We start from the raw sequence: 5750 nt of genomic DNA, 5'->3' as shown, positions 1-5750 counted from the left end.
ATCATTACAAAGACCACTGAAACTTACAAAGATTGGCACGAGAAGTTACCTTTTGCTTTATATGCATACCGAACTACTGTTCGAACATCAACTGGGGCAACGCCTTTTTCTTTAGTCTATGGGATGGAAGCAGTCTTACCGATTGAAGTTGAGATTCCATCACTTCAAATTTTGAGAGAAGTAAAATTGGATGAATCTGAATGGATCCAAGCTCGATTTGATCAATTGAACCTTATTGAGGAAAATAGATTAAAAGATATTTGCCATGGACAGATGTATCAAAAACGGATGATGAAGTCTCATGACAAGAAAGTACATCCAAGAGAATTCCAAGAGGGAGATCTAGTACTAAAAAAAATCTTGCCTATACATAAAGATTTCCGTGGGAAATGGATGCCTAATTGGGAAGGGCCATACGTTGTAAAAAAGGCCTTTTCCGGAGGAGCGTTGATCTTGGCAGAAATGGATGGAAAAGTTCTGAGAAACCCAATAAACTCAGATTCTGTCAAGAAATATTATGCTTGAAAAAAAATAAAATGAAAAAAGAAAGAAAAAAATATAAAAAATAAAAAAGAGGGTCAAGATAAAAACCCGCAAAGGGCGTCTTGCAACCAAAGGAAGGGTTTGAGTTGAAAACCTGAAAGGGCTGCTCAAATGTATGTTGATATTAGGCATCTGGCAATTGAACCCTCTTAAGAGTTTGATATTTTGGGAGGAACTTTACATCTACAAGCATTCTGGCAACATTTGAGATCTTCCAGATATTAGCTTACATCAGTGCTCTAAATTGTATCAATTTGATTAATTTAGAAATACTTATGCTAATAATTTGTTGAGTCATTTGAATTTTTATCATTCCTATGCTTGCCATAACTTTGGATACAATTTTATCTATTTATTAATAAATTCTAAGTTTATTTTCTCTAAATTCAATTTAATTTTTTGAGATTCAATTTATTTTCGAAATTCAATTTATTCTTTTATTTGGTAAATGGATTAACATAATTTTGAAATAAGCTAAAGATTTCTGAATATCACTTTATGTTAATACTTTTAAGTGCATGGAATACAAAGTAAGTCTTATCAACATTTGCAATCATTGTTGAAAAGCAAACAAATTATTACCATCATAGAGTTATTTGGAAGCGGAACAAGAAGAAATCTGTTCTCAATTGGAAGATTATGAATATAGCCCTTTTCCATACAGCAGTACAAAAATGCTTCGAATTTACAAATTCTGGCTCTACATCGTATAAGTACTATGATGTTTTGGTCCAAACACCAACTGAAGCAACCATCACGTTATCATGGTAGAAATAAGGAGGCCCAATAGCATCTTCTAGAAGTGTTCTTTGAGTTATCTTATCTGGTTCGGTAAGAACTCCAAAAACAATCATTGGATTAGGAAGATGAACTGCATGATTGTCTTCATCAAGAAGCTTCTTTCCAAGCTACCTATGCTTCTTCTTTTTTAAGAAAATCATAGCCCAAGTTTTGCTTTTTCTTGTAATTGGGATCATTGCATAATGACTTCCTATCTTTTACCGGAAGAAGTGTGTCAGTAGCCTTAGCCATTTGAGCAGCACATATAAAATCTGTCAACTCTGCAATTGATAAATCAGGACCACATCTCTATGACCATTGAAGACTTAGCATTTGAGTATCCCATTTTCGTCAAGTATAACAGTTTACTCTCCTTATCAGAATCAGAATTCAGAATTTCCTCGGTATTAGAAGAACTATCAATATCTGCGAAATCATCTTAAAAGATCACTTCATAATCAGATGAGTAGTTATCATAATCAATATGTTACATGAGTACAAACCTTTCAAGAGCCTGTGCCATTGAGTTTTGTTCTCAAGGGGTTTTATGACATTATACAAAAATAAGGCATATCTACATCTACATTTTTCAAAGATGATAGATTCTCTGTTCGAAGAGGAAAGATTTATTGGATTTTTACACAATTGAAGAAAGACCAAGTTCACCAATTTGAAATCAAATAAAGATGAACTTAACATTCATGCATCATATTTAGGCATTTGCAAAAATAGGTGCATTTCCATTCATTTTATCCATGTTAAATGTTGTCAGGAATTTCAAAGATTTTAGCAAAGATTCAAATCCATCACAATGGATCAACATTTTCAGAAAGTTCATAATGAGAATAACTCATCTGAAGAAGGAAGAAGAAATTCATAATGAGAAAAATTTATTCAACTTTTGTTTGAATTCATCATTTGATGGATCAACTTTTCCAGAGAAAGTTCATAATGAGAAGAACTCATCTAAAGAAGGAAGAAGAAGTTCATAATGAGAAGAGCTTGTTCAACCTTTTGCTCAAATCCATCACTTGATGGATCAGCTTTTCCAGAGAAAGTTCATAATGAGAAGAACTCTTCTGAAGAAGGAAAGAAGTTCATAATGAGAAGAGCTTGTTCAACCTTTTGCTCAAATCCATCACTTGATGGATCAGCTTTTCCAGAGAAAGTTCATAATGAGAAGAACTTATCTGAAGAAGAAATAAGAAATTCATAATGAGAAGAATTTGTTCAACTTTTTGTTTGAATTCATCACTCGATGGATCAACTTTTCCAGAGAAAGTTCATAATGAGAAGAACTCATCTGAAGAAGGAAGAAGAAGTTCATAATGAGAAGAGCTTGTTCGAACTTTTGCATGACCCTATCACAGAAAGGATAGATTAGCATCAACATTTTCAGAAATGTTCATAATTAGAAGAACTCATATGAAGAAGAATGAACATAACTTATTCGACCTTTACATGATTATATTACAGAAGGAGATAAATTGTCATCCCCAGTGGAAAAGTTCATAATGAGAAGAACTAATCCCATAGAAGAATTGATTTAACATAGCCATCATAATCAAGTGAAGTCCAATGAAAAAAAACATATTATCTTTTCGTCTTTGCTCTATTCTCATTAACACAAGAATGACCAAAGATGGGCAGCTGAAGATACTTGTTTTTTTTCATTTAATTACTATTATTATTATTATTATAAAATAAATAATTATTTACAAATGTTATTACAGGCCCAATCAAGACTGGACCGGCCCAGTTACAAAAGACCCAACTGGCCCAAACCTAATAAAAACCCTAAAACCCATTTAGGGTTTGATCCCAGCTTTAGCCGCCACTCATCTCTCAGCAGTTGGATCAGATCTTGATCCAACGGTCCAAGGACCTCCAAATGCAAACCCTAGGGTTATGATACCCTAGGGACCACGCGCCGCCGCCTCTGTCTCCAGCCGCCCCACGTCAACGTTCCAGCTGCCGCCGCCCTCAAAGAAGCCTCCAGAAGGGCCACTGAGCCATCCACGTTGTTACCCTATGGTGAGTCACCACCATAGTTCGGTGACTCACCGAGGGCCATTCCATTACCCGGTCCGATGAACGTCTCGACGAGGTTATAAAGCCTCGATTCACCTGCAAACAAAAAAAACCCACGACAGCAACCCAAGAGAAAAACATAAAGTAAAAAAAAATCCAACAGCCACAGAGAAGAAAAAAAGCAATCCAGCAACCACAAATCACCAAAACAGCAAGGAAAAAAGAGAAGAGAAACTTACCGAGGGAATAGCGGTCATCAGAGCCTCCTTGCGCCGTCGGAAAGCCAAAGGTCGAAGGTAAAAAAATTAGATCTACGCATTTCAGTAGTATTTTAGGCTAAAAAACCTCCGAATTTAGCTTTAGGGGAAACCATGCTTTAATTTGGGGTGGGTTTTGTAATTTCCGGCCACCGGATGTGGTGGCCGGCGGCGGATTTGGCGGTGGCCGACCGGAGATCGTTTCCCTCCGGTGAGGGAAATTAAGAGAGAAGGGAGAGAGCTCTTCTTCTCTCATTTTTTAGAGAGAAGAAGAAGAGAAGAAATGAGGATGCTGGCCCTTCGGGCCAGCCGTTTGGGGAAATATATATCCCTTCCCGAACGACGTCGTTTTGGGAAGGGGTATATACGTAATTTACATGTATGGACAAACCATTTCCGCAGCCATCTTAGTTTTGTAACATTCCATTTTAGTCACTAAAATAATTTCCTATATGTCGTGATTTAGTCCTTTAATTTTATTTTCTTATAATTTAGTCCTGACCGAATATTTATATAAATAATTAAGGTAAAATATGTATTTAGTCCTTACTCTTTCAATAATATTTATTTTAATCCTGACTAGTAATTTATGTACATATTATAATTAATCCCTTAAAATTTATTAAAATTTATTTTAGTCCCGTATTAATTTTTTTAGGGTTAAACTACATTTTTAATGTATATACTGCATAATATTTATAACTATGGCCATTAATTGTTTATATTCTATAATTTAATAATTAAATTTTATATAATTTTGACCATAAGTTTTATATATTTTGTGATTTAATTCTATAATTGTAATTTCTTTTATATTTTAGTTATTTATCATTTTTTTATTATTATTACTTAATCATATATATATATATATATATATAAATATTATTTATAAATTTAATATAGAATACTTTTTATTATAAGCATGTTTTAATTTAATATTAAAGAAAATGACTGTCTTAAAGCACCTAGAAGTCCGTTTTCTGATTTTTTTACTCTATAAAATATATATTAATTTTTTATTAATATTTATTTAATATCGAAGAAAAGAGTTGTCTTAAGGCACCTAGAAGTCTTTTTCTGATATTTCTTAATAAATAAATATCTTATTTATAAATTAATAGATTTTATTAAAGATACTAATAAATTTGAAATAATAAGATTATAAATTAAATATATCTTTGAAATTTTAAATTTCCAATAATAGAGACAATTTATAAATAATAAAGTACCAATTGTGGGCGTTATAGGGGTGTTAATCCTTCCCTAAACGTAATCGACCACAAATCCTGTTTTACTAAAATTTTTGGTTATACACAGATCAATTTTATCTTTTAAATTATGTTTTATTCAAAACTATTTTAAAAGATTGTTTTTTTTAGGTATTTGACCTACCTAACCCCAAAAGGTCAATGTCGACTTCCAAAATATTTATTTTAAATCAAAATCATTTTTATCTACATTAATTTTCTCCGTCAAGTAAAAATTCGTGCTCGGACGAAAACCGGTGACGACACGAAGAAATGATTTTTTAAAATAATACATCGATAATTTAATGTATGTAGAAATATAATATCAATAAAATGTGTTGATTATTAGTAAATGATGTAGAATCATTTGAGTTGTATTTTATATATCGTATCTCTATTTACATTATGTCATGTAATTAATGCTTGAAAAATTACTTCATTTGGACAATGCTTGAAAGTAAATTTCGTACCAGTAGACATAATTAAAATATGATTTTATCAAATCCCAATTAATAATTTAGTGTTAAATTTAGACCACCGTTAATTTTTAAACAAAAAATAAAAAATTTAAAACATATGAATAATCAAATAATTATTTTATAATTTTTTAATAATAAACAAATTTAACAAAACAACCTACTATAAATTACAAATAATTTATGTGTTTTACCCAATAAATAATTAGTACATTAAAATTCACGCTTAGCCAGATTATGCACATTAGACCAAAATTTGTTTGGCAATAATTTTGGCAGATTCCTTCAAAAAGGGAAAATACCCTGCTCCCTCCCTTTCTGAAAAATAAAAATGTTTCATATCCTCCCTTCCCCCTCTACTTTTTAAAATTTTAGAAGTATTGCCAATGAATTCAGATTTCCTGCTTCACCACCAC

This window comes from Hibiscus syriacus, unplaced genomic scaffold, assembly GCF_006381635.1.
Source record: "Hibiscus syriacus cultivar Baekdansim isolate YM2019G1 unplaced genomic scaffold, ASM638163v2 tig00110940_pilon, whole genome shotgun sequence".
NCBI classification, from domain to species: domain Eukaryota; kingdom Viridiplantae; phylum Streptophyta; class Magnoliopsida; order Malvales; family Malvaceae; genus Hibiscus; species Hibiscus syriacus.
Note: the sequence above shows the minus strand (reverse complement) of the source record.